Here is a 19,423-nt window from a genome sequence, read left to right as displayed (position 1 = left end):
TACCTGTACTAAATTTTTAATGCAGTTTTTGTGCATAAAAGGTCTAGGGATTTACATGTACATGTATGCCTTTTTCATATTTATATGTTTTGTTGGGGACAAATTGCAGAATATATAATTTCGAAATGATCAGGGCAACTGGTGTGTTTATAGCAATGGTGACCATATGGTAAATAACACACATTGAAAAACCACTATGCAGTAATTTCCATTGTGATAAAGGCTACATCCCATCCACTGATGGCATATTTAACATAATGATCCCTGGACCTAATTAATTAAATGCATGATTAGGCCCAGACTCGGTAGGACGCGTCATTGCATCAGCGACAACTGTCCTGAAATAGCACTGAAAGGGATCTAGCCGTTTCTCTCTATAAACAAATGAGCGATCGCTTCTCATTCTCCATGCACATTATAGAAATAATTCTTTTTCTTCCCATTAAGGTTAGAGCTTGTGACCCTCCTGAACAAAATCAGTCGGACGTCGCATGGCCGTATTTTGAGATACAGCCTATAATACATTTAGGCAAAATTATCGAAATGCTAATTTAGATGTTAGAAGCTAGAATAATTAATATATTTCACTTTCATTTAAGTTCATTTGTAAATTTCCTGAGAAGCTCATTTGTGAAACTTTGACAAAAATTTTCTAGATTTTAAAAACTTTCTGACCGAGGCCTGAAAATAAGGAACTGAAAATGCCAATAACTCTGTCAGATTTTGTCCATTTACAGATATTTGGAAAGCTAAATTCATTGTTCTTTCCAATGAGCTCAACATCCCAGTTTTCAAAAAATTGGTTCAAGCGATTGGTGTTGTGATGGAGGGTCACAGATGAAACATTACCACTGACTAAAAAAGGGAGAAAAAATCCCGCATGTTAAAAAATCACCATGTATGACATACAGTTTGGGCATGTGTGCACTTCATGATTAATCTGGCAACTGCAGATTACGTCTCAGTAGGAGAGAAGACACTTTTAAAACAAAATCTGATCCAGAGCCTGATTATGTTCATATTTTCCCCCCGTTTCCCATATAAACATGTCCACCGTAGTGCTTGCATGATGTAAAAATCATCATAAATTATATGCTTTACAATTAGCAAACAAGTGGATTACATACATTTTTCACATTTTTCATTCTCATTCAATCAGATCAATTACATTGCGTGGGGATTACAGTGGCAATTATAGAAATCCCTTTGGACATTTATGGCATTTACGATGTTTATTTGCAGTAATTCAGTCTAGCAAATTAATCTTATTATCCCCCAGCCGACAATTGAATAATATATTCATTTGCCATTTGCTGGTAATGGATATTCCTCCCACGAGATTTGCAATGTTCAGCGGTATTCAGATTCTGTAGATGAACCGGTAGTAAAGCGTCATTTTAATCAGAATCATCTTTTCCCATAGTTCTTGTGACTAGCATTTTCTGTATTTACAGCCAGTTCGGTATTCCAAAATAGTCTGGTGCACGGCAAAATTTGATGATTTTTTTTTTTGGGGGGGGGGGAGATAACCGCGGCAGATATTAATGCACACAAAGCTATGAGGGACGTGGTAACCAAATCTGCATTCTGTGCAATTTTTTTTGCAATCGAAATGAGATGGAACTTTCGTTCGCACAAAAGTTTTGACACACTAGACACCTAAAAACACTTCGCTGTCCAAAGGTTTTTTTGCAAAATGTCATACTTCAGAATACGATGATCTCTTCAATTTTGCTGGTACCCCGCTATGTTTTTGAACGCATACGAAAAATATCCCGAAAGAAAATCAGCAAATCTTGATGTGCACATGCGCAGTTGGATTTGACCAAACTCGCTTATCACAGCACAGTTTTGCAGTGCTCTCTGACTCTGGTTATGAGTAGTGTGTAACGTCATTGTCAGTCGTTGTACTGTAGCCCCAAGCTGTTTTTGTGCTTGGATGGGTAGGGGAATTGTAAGTGAGGCGGGAGGCTTGTTGATAGCCGGTCAAAATCGTAGTTGCAAAGAGGAAAGAAATGAAAGTATTAAATCTAGCAAGTCACATAATCTTGTTCTACATGTACCACATAGGTAGATCTTGTTCAGTGATGGATCAAAAATGCACATGTATATATATTCCACTTCATATACAACTTCAATGGACCATCCCTATTGGATATATTCTTTTCATAAGTCTTGAACAGTGTTAAAGGGACATTACGTACGTCCTGGAATGCGCCCGATTGTGCTACATAACACATTTTTAATGTAATGACGTTAATTGGAAAGAGCAAATTTAAAAGTACACAGATATACACATCTTCACAACCATCCTTTAAAAATTGGGCATTTTTTTGGTGTTATTATTTGGGAGAACCAAGCAAGAACAAATTTCGGGGGCCCGGTCAAAATTTTGTCTCCCAAAGATCGAGCTGTTGACAAATGGTTGAGAGCTAGTTGTTAATCCTGCTGCACAGTGCAACAAACTTAAAGAGGTTGTGGAATGCTCGAAGACATTTCCGTCATTTTTCGGGTATACATGTACATGTATGTAGCCAGCGTGATGAAATAAAAGCGACTATTTTGTCTGTCATGAAATGAGGACAAAAGGTACTTTTGAGAGCTGTTTTTCAGGTCCTGTTTCGACCCGAACCTGCAATTTGCGTAAAAGTCGTCGTTGGGGGCAGCAAACAAAACATAGTAAATCGTGACGTAATAAACAGGACTCCCGATGCAGCGTAGTTTAAACGAGTCCTGTTTATTACGTCACAATTTTACGAAGAACCCGACGACTGTTGATTTCAATTATGCGCTCGCCGACCAACAAATTACTCCATGAATTTCAGTTTTATAAACATATAAATGCACATTACAAAAGAATGGGACTTTGTCATTATGATATATATGGGTCTACACTACAATAAAAAAAAATATAAAAAACAAAACGACTTTCAGCATTCCACAACCTCTTTAACAAAACTGTCAAGGTTTCTTTTAAAATAATGATCAGCATAGTTAAACAGAATACATATATTGGGCTTACACAACCAACACGGGCATGAAATATTTCCTCGGATCAGCTGATTTCCTCATTTTTTACTGCACATTATACACCATTAAAAGGTGAAAAACCACTGTATAAAGTCTTGCAAAGCTTGGAATTTCGTCTTGTTTGTTACTTCCCAGTTGCATACCTGCCAACAGAATTGATAGTCCTTAATCTAGTAAACTGACAATCCAAAATCCCTTTTGTAAATTAAGGTTACTTTCCAAACGGAAGGAAATAGCACATGCCTGTATTGCTTTTCAACAAGTTAACGCTATAAACAGTGTGTTGGTACCATCAGAATGAAGGCCAGTCATTAAACTGAAACTAAAAAAGTACTCATGATGTCAAGGTCTCTGTACCATATTGTGAAAGATGCAATGAACACCATTGCATGCAAATTAGATTTCAAAAATGAAAATGCAGTATGAGTTACGGGTAGTAATGAAATATCGGTACTACAGAGGTGTCCATAACAGACGTGTTCGGGCTTTTTATTTACGCTGTTGCTATATTTGTGGAAGTCAACTGTGCTCATTACATTCATCAGTTAATTGTCAACCGAATGGTTCTCGGATTTTACTTCCCTTTAAGAGCCATGAATCCGAAAGATAAATCAGTTCTTCGACAAAAAGTAGGATTTATTCAAACCAATAATTTATGTACAAATATATTTTTTGGGGAAAAAAGGAATTGTCTCGAACTCAGAGATTCGAATCAGCACCTACAGAATTCAAAATGCGCAGTTATCTTTTTGCGCTTTCAAATGGCTTCAATCCCTGAAGGAATTTAAAACCTCAATAGATTCACAAATTATGTTGCAATATTTAGCCATTGAAAAAATGTGCTATGGCTTCCATAAAATAGCCATTTCATAATTTATGTATACATTTATTAGAGTCGGACACTTTCTGATCATTCCTCAGATATGAAATTTATGCATCATGAACTGATGTCTTAATGTGCAGAAAAAGAAAAATTTATTTGAAATTGAATTCAATCCATCGACTGTAAGTCGGCATCTGAACACTTACATTGCAAGGAAATACGGTACTTCAAATATTTCAAAACAACCTCGCCACTACCGGTACCAGCAAAATGCTGCATTATTTCTTGTTACCATATTCAGCAGGAATTGGGTCCTCCGATTGAATTAGATGCAAATTCTCCCCTTTACTGCACTCTATAATTGAAGCTCACATAATTCCACGACTTCTAGGAAGCATGAAGAATTACATCAAGCCGAAAAGAGGGATGTGTATTTTTAGCTTCCAAATGACTTCCTTTCGAAAAAAGAAAGAAAACATGCTGCACAGTTTGTTTTGCGTGTTCAGTACTAGACACGCGGACAGGTGTACAGTGTAAAATGCAATATATCACAAAATATTAAACCAGCAAGTCTTATAAAACATCCCATCAAAAAGCACAAGTGCAGCGAGTAATAATTGCCTGAAAATTAATTTGCATCGCTCCAGTTTCTTCTGTGCAATTTTGCTTCATAATTAGATACTGTGCGTGCGGTAAAGTGCCGGTACAGTACATGCAATAGTGCACTCAGTGTCATGTACACATGCAAGTACTATTGCAGTCAGTATTAAGGCAGCAGGTTTTGAATATTGAAATTCATGAAGAATGCATTGTAAACAATCCAACATTGAAACAGGTGGAAATGTGAGAGATAGGGAGCCCCAGAACAGCTGGGTTTTAGCAGTATTTATACAGTATAAAATATTTACAAGATTGTCAGGATCTCAAAAAAACAAAACATCCTCTTTTTTTTGGACGTTCCGGGTCATTTTGTTCACACTTGGTACACATACCGGTATTCATGTTAAACCAGAAAAGTTCATCAATTTGGAATTTTTTTGGGGGACGCAAGTTTTCAATCTCAAGCGCTGCTTCAGTTTCGAGCATTTCAAACAAACTTAGCAATAGCACTTTTGCATTATTGAATTGTTGCATGTTTGTAACATTTTCCTTTTTTTTTTGGTAATATAGAGAAAGAAAATCTTTCTTCTTTTTACATTTCTATAAACCTATTGATATCACGTTAATCATTCCGCAGAAAAATGAAAATGTTGCAATCAGAAATGTTAGCAAAACCTTACATCAAAAAAGTGTTGTTCTTAACATTTTGATGTTCTTAGACAGAAGAAACTTGATTTCCTTCTTTTCTTTCTTTATTTTTGGCCTGCTGATTATAACCTGTTGTGTTTTTTTTTGGCCTGCCAAATAACCTGTTGTGCAAGTACACCTTTAGTTGTCGCGGCAGTCGAGTCTGTCAGATACAAAATGCTGCAGGCAAGCATCCCTGCACCGTGTTGACTTTAGAAATGAAAGGTCTACGGATTACGAAACGGTACGCTATCCTGTGCACAACGGATGATTATCAGCTTAGATGTATGATGAATGGGGGAATTATAGGTGAAAACGCTTTCCTTTGTTTGGAAGCATTATAATTGTATGCATGGGCAAAGATAGGCCTATATAATGAGACTATGGGTATGCACATTGTGCATTAATACATGTAGATGTCTTGAGGTTTAGAAAATTGTTTGATTAAGGCTGGTTTTAAACACTATGTTTAAGACCGGTTTGGAGTCTGAATGCTGATAATGACCTGAGCCGAATACCATTTTGGTCAAACAGTCAAAAATTAAAAATTTCCAACGATTTTGTTCAACAAGTTTGCTTCATGTTTTTTTTAAACACCCCTCTTCCGGTAGCTTCATGTACCGGTATGTTATCGTACATGTATGTGCCTCTCGCAAGTAGTAGCAAACAACTCCTCAGTATATGGACATTGCCACGCTTGTTGCGCGTACTGTGCGATGTGGCGCAGAACGCAACTGTGATGGTGTAGTGTGAATTTAGGACTATGAAAATACGGATCGACTCACTGGTAGTATTGCGCATGCCTAACCGATGATTGTGAACGTTCAACCAATAAAAGGGTAAAAAGCACCGGATTTCACAGTAGTAAAAATTTCATGTGACACTGCAAAAGTGTTTATAGGCCAGCTAGTCGGTGTTTCATCAACCGTTTAAGACCAGCCATGTAATGGGTTCTCGACCAATAGGAATGGGTAAACTACCGGTACCTTAGGTAAATTTATAAATCAACATTAATATTTTTAAATGTCATCTTGTAAAAATTTCATCCTATATGACAAATTGCGATACTACCGGTACATGTACATGTACACATGTACAGTATGTACATGATGCCCACACATTTAACATGCAGTTGAGGCCATGGCCATGCAGTAACATCACGCACAATACTGTTGCACACTTGAACAAATAGTGCAGAATTTATTAAACATGGAGTGTTTATTTTGAGGGAATTTGCAAGTATCAGGGAACACAAAAATAATATTGTGGCGTATATTGAGAACCACATCCAATAACCTGTGTATTTGCAAATTCTGCTGCGTATTTGTCTTGTGTGTTTAAATACTGGACAATAATTAATTTATTGATATATCTCCTACTTTTCTTTTCCCACAAAACTGTGCACTGTATTGGTATCAATTAAAACAGAAATTTTTGTAAATTTATCATGTTTCAATTGAAAATGCAATTTAGGCAACCCTCTGAAGAAATTTGTAATTTTTTTCAGAAAGGTTCTTTTAAAAAAAATAAATTGCAAGTATTGAAATGATGCAGAAAGCTAGTGTTTTAAAAATAATATTACAATTCCGGTGGGAATTGAACTTACAAACAAAACTACATCAGCTTGCATGCCTGTGGGCTCTGTGTGCCAACAAAGAGGGCGCGTTTTTACCTCTTTTGAGAGCCCCGTGGACAGGACACACAGCGTGTGCGTACTGTACTGTACTGGTTCGCTTGTGAAGCATGCACGACTTACTGAATGTGCAAAAGTTATTTGCCACAGCGTCTTCGCGTGAGCGTCAGGTGTCGTCGGCGTGCGAGTACGTTCAAATTCAACTTGCGATGGTCTCCCAGACTAATCCCTGCCCCAATATCTTTGGATCATTCGAAATGCGCAGTGGATGGACCGGGAACCAGTCTAGGTCTCCCCCAACTCTCCTTTTCTGGCCGTTGAAGGAGTGCTTACATGTAAGTGCACGGAACCCATAGTCTGTAGATAAAAACAAAACAAAATAAACTGTAAACTTAAAGACCACACCTGAATGAACCATAGACAGCAAGCCTTGCAAAGATATTTTTTTAGAGAATTTAAACTTTTCCCAACCAATTTCTGGTTTTTTTTTTTAGCCTCGTTTATTTTCCTTTCTTTTCAAGAGAACAGTGATTACAAAGATTTATTGTAAGTCGCCACCAGGATTCTGTTTCTCATTGTTTTTAAGGTTGCTGAAAGATGCCCCTTGTCTCTGTTTGCTCAATAGATTTGTCTTTCTCTCCTCTATCTCCTAAAAGTGGTTTATATTATAATCTCCGGGTTGGATTGGGTCAGCCAATGAAAACATTGATCCATTCACTTGCCAGTATTCACCGGTTGCTACGGTTACCGTACAGTACTCCAAACTCAAGAACCCTTCAGTTCCAAGAAAAAATAGAACTGGGGAGTAATTGAGGCTTCTTTTTCAATTTTATATCTTCTTTAACCCCAACAGTCCTGAATCCTCCAATTTATATGATTTTGCACACCCCCTTGGAATCCCGAATGTGTTATGTTGCAATACTTATAGGATTCAGTGGATAGATTTTCCGTAAGAAATGTATGTGAAGCAACTTGAGCTTCTCTGAAGAAGGCACAATAACATTGGATGGCCTTGACAATAGGGAATACAAGAACATATTGCATGAGTCGAAGACGATTGCAATATTGTTATATAGTAAGTGCAATATTGTCATAGTAAGTGCAATATTATGATAGTGAGTGCAATATTTTCCTCCGTAAAAAAATAAAAATCCAGTATTGTTATTATTATACATGTAATTTATATCAGGTTGACTTGATCTACAACTGCGAAAAAACCATTTCAGGGCACTGTCTTCATTTCTGAAATTTCGTCCAATAGGCCTATTCTTCACTTTAATACCGAAGCAACTTCGCACCGCTCGAAGCTGCCGTTCTGGTTGTTGACAACTGGGGCGCGTGTAGCCTGCTGCGCGCTGCGTCCCTGTGCGACGGAACCGTGCACTACGCTCTGTTTTACTGATTAACAACTGTGAGTTTCTACGCTCTTGATTGTACGGAAACCAGCAAAATTTGTTAAAATGCCCAGATGAGGACAATATCAAAAATAATATCGTCCTCATCCGGGTTGCAGTCATCCGGGTACTTTTTTTTAATGAAAGCGTACAATACGCTGATTTATTCTTACCACAGGGAGCTTGCTACAAATAATAATATGATAATTTTTGTCCTGCCCGAAAGAACAAAACCACGCACCTGCCGTGGATTTACGGAGTATTATCAGTACAGCATCTGCCGGTGTGGTGCTGTGAGCAAGGTTAATGGGAAGGAGGAGTAGGGAGACAAGGATCAAGACTTTGAAGATGCCGGTTCGGTTTGCCCTCAGTTACCAAAAGTATCCAAAATCCTCCAAAATCCGGCAGCTGGATTCACAGTGTTTTAAAGAACTCAGTTCCGTAGGGCTGTATGGCCTAGACCCTTTGATATGTGGAGCTTGATTTCCCCAAGTTTATATTTAGTGAAAGAATCTGTTTTACAGGCTTACAGTTCCGTGGTGGATTTCTTTGCAGATCAAGGAAGCTTCTAAGCGAGTAAGCCATGGGAGTTGGGGACGAATTGAAATCTGTGTCGCACTTAAGAAAAACAAGTTATGTACATAGATGGGAATACAGATTGATTACCCTCAACGTTCGACGCAAGAGAAATTCAATTCTTGTTTTCCTCAAAAGAATCTTTTTCATCTTTTCATAAACACTTGTGACATATTTTCTGCAGTCAGGGTGTTAAAAACATTTAGCGTTCAGTTTTTAATGCATGCTCTTCATCAATATTTACGTCCACATTTTTTTGTTCCACATCATCTTTTTAAAACATTTAATGAAGACATTGACAAAATGGGGAACCGCCAACATAAGGCTTGCTAGATCACTTGGTAGAACATAGAACCAGAAAGCCAGAGGTTGTAGAGTCACACTCCGCTCCAGTCAATTTCTTTAGTTCAACGTTAAAATTGTAATTTAGTAAAAATGGAGATTTCGTTGGGAAAACATGAAAACAACTGACATTTTCATGAAAATACATTAACTTCCAGTATTATTCATAAAAATGCCAAAGTGTCATCATAAAAATTTGCTTGATCAAGAAAATTACAGAATTTGCAAAAAGGGTTCTTAATCCAGTTCATCGGGTTGGCCGTTGTATCTTGGGCCACATCCATTCCAAGAACAGGCAGCTTGCACTATAGGCACAGCTACCGGGCTACATGATATGCACAGCTGTAGACGGCACGTTATCAGACACTGATAATGTGCAGTGGCCTTCTTAATCATTACATGTAGTGCGATGTCATGTTACACGGCTGGCCGGCAGACATAATGTTGTTCAATCAACGTCCACATATCACTGGCCTGTCTTGAACAATAATACATGTACCGTGACTGTCTTCATTTCAACCCATCTAAAAAAAAACGCAGCTCAGTAAACCTCAAAGTGTTGGGCCTGCCGAAAATCAATAATCTCAACAAAACCCAAACTCAGCGCTCGCGCTGTAAAAAAAATGTCCTACAATGGAGCCACCTTGCACGAAACACTTAACCATCTCCCCCCTCAGATTGTCCCACGGATAAGATCCCAGGCTCGGACTAAAGGAAAGGACATCCATTTGGACAATCTCACGACAATGAGTACAAGGGAGTTAAACACTGGGGAGAATAACGGGAGCCTTAACGTCGGCTCTGTACTTTCACTGTTTGACCGAGGGGCTTAACTGAATAACAGGCTGCTCAAATCAGTGTGTGGCTATTGTGAGGATGAGGATTGGAATTCCTTCAAGCCTGCCTGGATGTCTCAACAGGGGAGGTGGGATGCCTCTCTCAAATCTTATTTGGAGAAGCTTATGTAGATCTAGTTGCCTTGATCTTTGGCTGCAGCCACTTTGAGAGGCCTGATTTTTCCTCCAGGTATTTCCTTGTTGTCTGTGGGCTGTTTTGTTTCTAACAACTGCTGTAACAAACAGGTTGTTACATTGTACTGTCGGATTGATACACTTGTAGCACTAGCACAGGTTACTCATTCATGATATTGATAAGGCTAGCAAAAGATGCCCTTCACAATATTTCTAGGGATTTAGAAGACAAAACATCTGGATATTTAATGTTGTACATCTTGAACAATTGAAAATATTTTTTAAAATGTTTTTGTTAGATGATTGTCTGATCAGCCTGCTGGATGTGATTGCTTTGTTGTAGCGCTTCCAAACTTTTACAAAATTGGTGTAGATCTCAACTTATGAATATTCAGCATGGATAATAAAAAAAAAATGCCTGGCCAGGACTAGGGCTGTGCATGTTCAAATAAACGAATATTCAATTATTCCAATTTGCAATTACTTGATCAAATATTCAAATATTCAATTTTTAAATGCACTGATCAAGTTTAACATTTATTCATACACCAGCCTAAACTAGCCGACAATGTGGATTTGCATATGTGCCAGTGCTTATCGAAAAAAAATTGACAAAGAGTTCATTAAAATAATGTAAAGAACAGGTAGCAGAATGGCTGATATTTGACCAATTTTAGAGAAGAAATTTGAGCTAATTATTTCTTACAGAAGCTATACGTGAAAGTAGCTTTCAATAAAAGTGTGGCATTTGGCAAACAATAAAACCATGCAACCTATAGATACGATTAAAATAACACGATCCATGGGCATTTTTCATCATCACCTCGAGATCGCTCACATTTTCGAATATTCAAATAAAAAATGTTATAGTTGGTTATTCAGATGAGTATTCAAATATTTGGTATATTCAGCACAGCCCTAGCCATGATGAGGGGGAAAAAAACGTCTTGGGCTCTTACAAAGATCACTTTCCAAACGGGATGGGAAAATATCCAGTCGTTTTTTTTTCTTCTGGCATACATGTTACAATTAGTCACTTCAACAGTGGACACAGTGCATGTAAGACCTTCAATGTGATACACATGAAAAGAGGATCCCATTTCCATAGAAGTCACAGAAAAAAAAAGGATTGTAAAGAATTATCCACCTGGTTAGCCTTCACAATAGACTTCCTTCCTCATTCAGCCAACATTGCGATGCCTTTCATCTCCGTGTATGTGAGGGGTTTTCCGCACTTTGTCTGGGTGTCCTAGGGCTGTAGTGTGTAAAGTGCGGGGACTGTGAGAAATATTTTATGCATTGGCGCTCCTTCGGAGAGTGGGCTGCCTCGATAAACAAGTGGAGTGTTTTGTCTTTCAAGAGGGAAGGATAAAGGGAAGAGTCGGGGAAAGCTCGTCGGCAAGTGGCGATATTTGACCAAAAAATAACAGGCATGCAACTTTCCCTCGGATCAGCTGATTTCCTTGTTTTTCATTTTACACAATTGTATGCCATTGAATATTGAAAAACACTGTACAAATTAAGTCTTGAAAAGATTGGAGTTTCCTCTTTTTTTGCTACAAGTTTTCAAGTTGCATGCCTGATATAACCTCACGAACTACACCATTAATGCAAAACACTGCATGGACAAATGGAAAATGATCATTTAATGCTTTGAAAATACCAAAAGAAGAAGAATAATAATATTCGATGGCTTTTTTTCATGGGATATAAGAATAATTGCACTTGCTAATACGGTGATATTGCACTCGTCTGCAACTCATGCAATATTGTCGATATAGCTCGTGCAATATATTCTTGTATCCCCCTGAAAGCCATCCAATATTACATGTATGTGTTTTAACCTTAGAAATACTCACATTGGGCCTTAAAGGTAAACGGAAGAGGCGTTATGCCTTTTATTTGGATTGAAGAACGGGTGGGAGATTGAGTTGTTTGAAGAAACCAAATTGACGACCGTTTGTTATGCTTAGGTGTTTGCACAGTGCGTCTCGGTGTTTGCTCATCGGAATTGATTCCTGATGGTGTCTTGGGAGATAGTTTCACTGATGGTGTTTTTAACTGCTTGTTTTTCTGCACACTACACGCAAGAGAGTACAAGTTGTAACTTTACCCTTTTTTTTTATTCAACAATTTAATCTAAGATCTGTTGCTTTCAACAGGATTTGCAGTACATTGACTGCACTTTTCCTTTTAACAGTTTCAGTTCATTTTTGGGGGGTATTTAAGAAAAATGTTCTTCTTGAAATGAAATCATTGAACTTTGGTAGTCCCAGCAGGGGCGGATCCAGGAATTTTTGCGGAGGGGGGGGGGGGTCATCAGCAAATCAATGCTGAAATGTAGACAGGTTTTTTTCTCATTACACTTGGCCTCCGTAAAATCCACGGGGGGGGGGGGGGGGGGAACATAATTTTCAATATATTTCTATGGAAAAAAAACATGCTTTTCAGTGGGGGGGGGGGGGGGGGGGATAGTCGAGGTGGTTTAAACTCGATCCCCCCCCCCCCCCAGATCCGCACCTGCCCAGAGAAAGCCTGTGTAGTGTCCCCTTTGTGCTTGACTGATTGACTGCTTCAGTCACTCTGAATTGTCATTTGAGAATTACATGTAAACTGGTTATACGTGTACATACATGTAACTGACGCTGGTCTGGGAGCAAAATACTTGCACGTCTGCAGATTCATGAGCTGATTCCATGTAAATGTGATATTGCATAATATCCAAAATAAGAACATACCATACACACCCTGTGCATTGTTTTGACACCAACTGTTTCATTTGCACAGACAGCTTATTGTACAATCTGCTTAGTCATTCTGAATCAATTGAATAGAATTCTGTGCACTCTGGGTCCAGCTTTATGAGGCTTGCCGTGCATACACATACCTTGTTAAAGGGACACTAGGTCCTGGAACAGCCCCATTGGGCTACAAAACGCGCTTTGAACGAGATTATGTCAATCGGAAATAACATTTAAAAGTAGGATATAATTAAACATCCACACAACTATCCTTCAAAACTGTTATTCCTGTATTAAGCGTGCGAGAACGAATTTCGGGGTCCACTTTTGCGACCCCATAAATTCGAGCTGTTTGGATGCTAGTTGTGATTTCATTCGTAAGGTGTTCGCCTTTTGCAGACGTTGAAGAAACCATTTCTTTTGCATTGGTGATTGGTCACCGCTGTTCCCGAGACACACAAAGTGAATGATCGTACACTGAGAACGACACGAAAAACGTATTTGTCCGTCATGTCCGATGTAAACAAGCGGGTTTTTTTCCGTCTTTTCTCGGGAACAGTAAGACATTAGGTTGGTTTCCTTTCAACCAGATGTTTGAAATAGGATAAGTAAACAATCCAAAACATGAAATTTTTGGGGATTTCAGGACCTAGTGCCCCTTTAAATAACCTTGTGAAATGATTCACATACAATATAAATTGATCATTATCCTGCCTATCATGGGAGTCTGGTACAAAAAATAACCACTGCATTGGGACGAGTAGCGACGATGTTTAGCCGTGTTCACCAGGCCAGTCGCCGAGTATAATCTCAAGATTACTGTAAGAAGATTTGCCATGAAAAGCTCTCATCACAGAGGCATACAAGTAGTTGTTGAGGCGGATAAAGGCTTGACCCTGGATCCCTAGTGCATGTTGTATTGTGAAGTAATTACTAGAATGGGACTTTCATATTCTGTGGAACGGTACCTGCTGATTATAAAGATTTTAACTAGTATTTTTTTGTGTGGGAGGAGTATTAGGGAAGGCTTCATTAATGATATGTTGGCATGTATTTCATTTTGTTGTTGTTATTGAATTTATATTTTGTGAGAAAGTACAATGTTCATTCCATTACTTGTTTTTTTAGATTGATGTTGTTATAAATGTCCTTGCTTTTTTTTGGAGTTTCACATGAAATAACATGTATTGCTAGTTTTTCTAGAAATACGAAAATTATTTACTCTTAAATGACAAATCGAATGAAAAAATCCACTCATGTTTGGTTTATGGATTAATTACTTACAAATTTTGAATTATCTTTACATAGCCCAACAATAATTCAGGTGTATCTTTGTGCATTGAGAAGAAAAAAGTTTTTTTTTCAGAGGGTTGTAGACACCTTAGATGGGAATTTTTTTTTTTACAAATGGAACATTTATAAATTTACTAAAAAAAAATTAAAATAAGGGAATAAATGTGTGCTCCGGAGGTTTTTATCACTCTGTTTAATACCACTTAGAGTCTGGGTGCTGATAATTACCCGAGCCGGAGGCGAGGGTAATTATCAGCACCCAGACTCTAAGTGGTATTAAACAGAGTGATAAATACCGACGGAGTACATATTTATTCCCATTCATAAATACCTTTTCGGTAAAAAAAAATCATATAATTCGTTCAAAACATCCCGATTTTGTTCAACAAATTCACTTTATGCTTTTTGAAACATCCCTCCTGCAAAATAATGGAGTGTTCAGCTGGCGAGTAAGATGAAAACAACCCTTTTATGGAGATTGACGCGCGCGTATCATGTTCTACGCGATGTCGCGCAGAACGCACCTGGCGCGTTGCGTTTTGAATTTAGAACTATAAAATTCTAACTCCCTGGTAGTGTTGCGCATGCCTACGTGAGGATTGTGAACGTTCAACCAATGCAACGATAAGAGGCACTGGATTTTTAGGAGTCCACATTTTATTGTGACACTGGAAAAGTGTTTAAGACCAGCTAGCCATGTCTTTATCATCCGTTTAATACCGGCCACGTGACGGGCTCTCGACCAATAGGAATGGCTAAACTGTCTGAGGTATTTATGAATTCAAGATCATGGACAGTGCATTTAATTTTTCAGCTTGATGTGTATTATTATACATGTATGTGCAATAGGTTTACTTTAATTAGTCACAAAAAAAAAACCCTGCGCGGGATTTGAACACTTGACATGGATAAAATAGTCCTTTACAACTGATAATGTAATAATCAACAGAACTACCGGTATCACCAAGGATAATGTAACAGCAATTGACTGATACTGTATCACTAACTGATAATGTTAACAACAATTGACTGATAGTGTAGTACATTCTACTACACTATCATTGAAAGTTGTTACATTATCAGTTAGTGATACAGTATTGATCAAGTGTTGAGACATTATCAGTTGGTGATAATTACACAAGTAACACCATGTATACAGGGAGACTGCTGACTAGGGCTGGATAGTTGGTAGAGTGTTGTTACAGCGTTTTAAACATCAGAGGTTCAATTCTCATACTTTCATTCAAACAAATACAGTTTCTTTCAAACAAATACTGCTATGAAATCATTGTGTACATAACACTTCATAACCCGTACACTGTGGGTTCTTGCCATCTCGTTGCCATGGTTTAAATGTAGTATGAACGAAGTGTTTTAGAAACCTGCCATAAGCACAATAAAAAAAGCCTCATCATGTGATTTTGGTTTTTGTATCTTCGTCACACGTTTCATGCAAATCTTGTCAAAGTTATAGTTTGCAGTCGCTGTTGCCGGTAGTCAAAGCAGTGCTTGTTTTGTAAAAATCAGGAGTTGCCGGGAATGCGAAGTAAACACCAAGGAATGAATGACCGGAGGGGACCGAAGACCGCAGCGACACATGTCAAGTGTCAGTGTTTAACCGCACGACATCGTGGCAGTGCAGTTGGCCATGCATAGTCAAGCGAGACTGGTGATATGTGCCGTGCTGTAATGACAGTAATTTCTCACAAATGCTGATTCATACTCAACACAAAGTTAATGCAAATTTGAGTGAATTTGTTGTCCTGAAACATTCACAACATAATTTACTGGAGTTTGGTTATACAGGGTGAGTAAAAAAAATGAAACCCAAATGTTGGGACCATTGTTTTAGTGAAGTTCTGCATGTAGCACTTTCAAAATCTAGGATATGAAAGCTCAATTCATAAGCTTTCTTTTAGTATAAGAATCATTCAAATTACTCATGCACTTTTCAAGTTACAGAGTTTTTAACACAACTGCCATTTTAAGGTTCTGTCCACGGATCACAAAAAGTTCAGTGTTCTTTCAGCAAAACGAAAACAAATCACATAAGGATGGTTGTGTTTAAAACTCCATAACTAAAAAAGTACATGAGTGATTTGAATGATTCTTGTACTAAAAGAAAGCTTATGAATTGGGCTTTCATATTTTAGATTTTGAAAGTGCTACATGCAGAACTTTACTGAAACAGCGGTCCCGGCATTTGGGTTTCGTTTTTTTTTACTCACCCTGTATAGTCTATGTTTTTTTTTTTTTGGTCAACGCTGACACTTTTTTGAAGCGGCTACCGGTAGGTTAAAAAACGACAAACTTTCTCTGAAAAATGTGTCAAAAATTTTGTTTTTCCACGCACATGTTTTTTTCAGAGCTTCTAAAGTGATTGGAGAAAGTTATCAGTAGTGCTTGAAATGCTGCTGTTTTCAGCCGAATAAGTATAATAATAAAAATAGAAAAGAACTAATTTTATTAAGGCTGTCTATTTCCGAATAATTTAGTATTTGATTCTAAACTGTGTTTGACCAAATATTTGAACATATTCCAGACTCGCTGATCAAGTTTTATACCTGTACACCCCAGCTGCAATTGCATACTACCCCGGTCAAAAGTTCCACGCAAAGCATACCTGTGAAAACTCTGCATGTGGCTATTGATATTATTGGCCGCTGGATTACTTTGCAGTACTGTCAAGGGCTTGAACATGTCTGCTAAAAGGACAGGAACAATGAACTGCAATCGACCAAAAAGTGGCATCTGACAATAAGGCCAAAAAAAAAGTCTCCGGTTTCTGGTATGGAGCTTGCCCAAAAAGTGGTGCGGCGACGCGGCTTTTTTTTTTTTTTTTACCTGTTTTTTTTGCTTCAAATGTCGGCTGATGACTGCAAATGGTGCCCGACTAAACTTAGTGCAAATATTATGGGAGACCAGAGAGGCCACATAAAGCTTATTCTCGATCATAACCCCATCTAAAAACAAGTTAAAATTGTGCAGCAGCAGGATTCCAGTCAAACCAGTGAGTTTGGCGGTTTTGAGACATCATCTTTCATTGAAAAAAAAAAACTTTTTCATTTTGCCGACGCGCATGGCTACGGCGACGGCCTAAAGCACCGCAACTTTATGATTAAAATAAACACCTACGGTGTGGGTGCGTTTGTTTATGGTGTAAATTGAGTACACACACAGGTGCAACATCATCGGTGAATCGAGGACAGGAACCAAATCGAGGACGACCTCGATTAGAAAACGTGTACAAAACCAATGAGAGCTGTTGCGAAAAAGTCAGTGTACAAACAAAGAAAAAGGGAAGAGGAACAAAAGAAAATCCTCGATTTACACCAGAAATAAACGTGTGTGTGGGTGAGTATGTAAACACCGGCAATCTTGGACGTAGGACAAAAGAATGTGGGCGCAAACAATACGTCCACGATTGACCGAACGTCCACGATCTCAAATCGTGTACAAAACCAATGAGCGCTGTCGCTAAAAAGTTAGAGTACAAACAAAGGAAAGAGGATTAGGGACAATGGGGCGTCCACGATTGCCGGCATTTACACGTGTGTGTGTGTGTGCATGTGTATTCCCCAAATATATTAAATATATTAGGTTGATGACGGAATATTTTAATGTTTGGAATATTCGGAACAGCCCTAATTTTTAGTACATGTACAAACATTACATTTGTAAATTCCATTTTGAAACATGTCTTTCGGTTGCACGTTATTTTGCAAAAACATAGTCTTTGATCAACTGCTTACAGTTACAGTCTGTGGAAATATTAGGTCTATTTCATAAACATGGACATCATTAATTATCAAAAGGAAACTGAGGCGTCATTGACGCGTGTTGTCCGTCTGACCTTTATTATCATTCCTAATGGAGAGCCGTTCTCGGTGGCTTCATCTACTAGAAGCGAGGACAGGGTGAATGTTAAATGAGTTTAATGCATGCTGCATAATAACAAGAGTGTGATGGATCACCTTGTCATTTAGTCATCAAACTTTCAACACAAAGGCAAAATTCAGAGTTACATGTACATGTAGTTCTAGTGGCAGACTCCCCCCTTCCAACCCCCCCCCCCCCAAAAGTCTCACACGTTCATGCAGGCCTTTCCATTTTACTTGCCACTTGTTCTTTTTCAGTGATGTCTAGAGACCGACTCCTTTGAAACTTTGAAAGTGTACCTTATAAACATCTCTGTAATTTTTTCCTTTTTTTTGAAAGGGAGGGGAGGGGTTTCCTTTAACAAAATAATTGCTATAAATTTTATTGAAGTTTTCCTCAAATTGTTGAAAAGAAATGTTTAAAAAATAAATGATTGGCAATTTTTAGGTCATAAACTTGATATTTTCACTGTCTTTTAATATTGCAACTTGTCAGTATTTTTTTGGTCGACTGAAAATCATTTTTTCCTAGATGCTTCAATTTGGCCAACAAAATCTGAGAGTGGGCAACGGTGAGGCCTACTGATTGCAGTAACCCTTGTATAGGTGAATGCTCTTATGTTCAGAAGCTTTTTATGCACTGTGAGTGTGTATAAAGGCACTTACCGGTAGGAACAGTGATAAGTACCTGGAAATGGACATCATTTCTTAATGAGGAAAACCTTGCTCACATGGAAGATGGGACTGGTTCAAAATACCTTGGGAAATTATTCTGCCTGAAATGGTAATCTTTCAGAAAAAAGGGAAAAGTCCTGATTTAATGAGAAAAACCTAGCTCTAAATGAATAGAGGTCTGGTGTCAAATACCCGATAAAACAATTCTGGTTGTGAATTGGTTTTGATCAAAAGAAAACAATCGTTGAAAACGGTTTAAAAAAAAAGTGTGTCAGCAGGCACACGTTTTTACATCCATTAGCAATGGAATTCAGTTACGAGACCAAAAATAATGTAGAAATGTTTTCTCTGTTTCTCAAACTGTATGGTAGTCATTGAGCTACAGCTACTGTAGGTTAGTTGTTAAACATCCTATAATGTTAAAATTTTGAGCCATTTTGTTGCTTCAAACGGAAAAAAAAAATCATAAAGAGTAAATAATCATACCTTTATTAATGCTCTTCCACATTATGCACAAATCATTTTACCATTGGCAATGAAAATTGGCATTGTGTCACGTCTGTTTCAGTCCCAAAGGCAGCCGATCCAATAAGATTCATTCATATTTTAGTACCGTACTTTCATTGCCGCGGAGTGCGCTGCACAGTGCGGTCACATGCCCCTATATGGACGTCAATTAAGCAAATGAGTTTCAGGCTCCGTCGTAAATAATATATGGCAGGTCTCGGAGCAGCCTCCATTTTGTGGAGCGACGTCGAGTAAAAATTTATGACTGTTACA

The sequence above is a fragment of the Patiria miniata genome, unplaced genomic scaffold, assembly GCF_015706575.1.
Source record: "Patiria miniata isolate m_02_andy unplaced genomic scaffold, ASM1570657v1 HiC_scaffold_3, whole genome shotgun sequence".
NCBI classification, from domain to species: domain Eukaryota; kingdom Metazoa; phylum Echinodermata; class Asteroidea; order Valvatida; family Asterinidae; genus Patiria; species Patiria miniata.
This window is presented reverse-complemented; position numbering follows the sequence as displayed.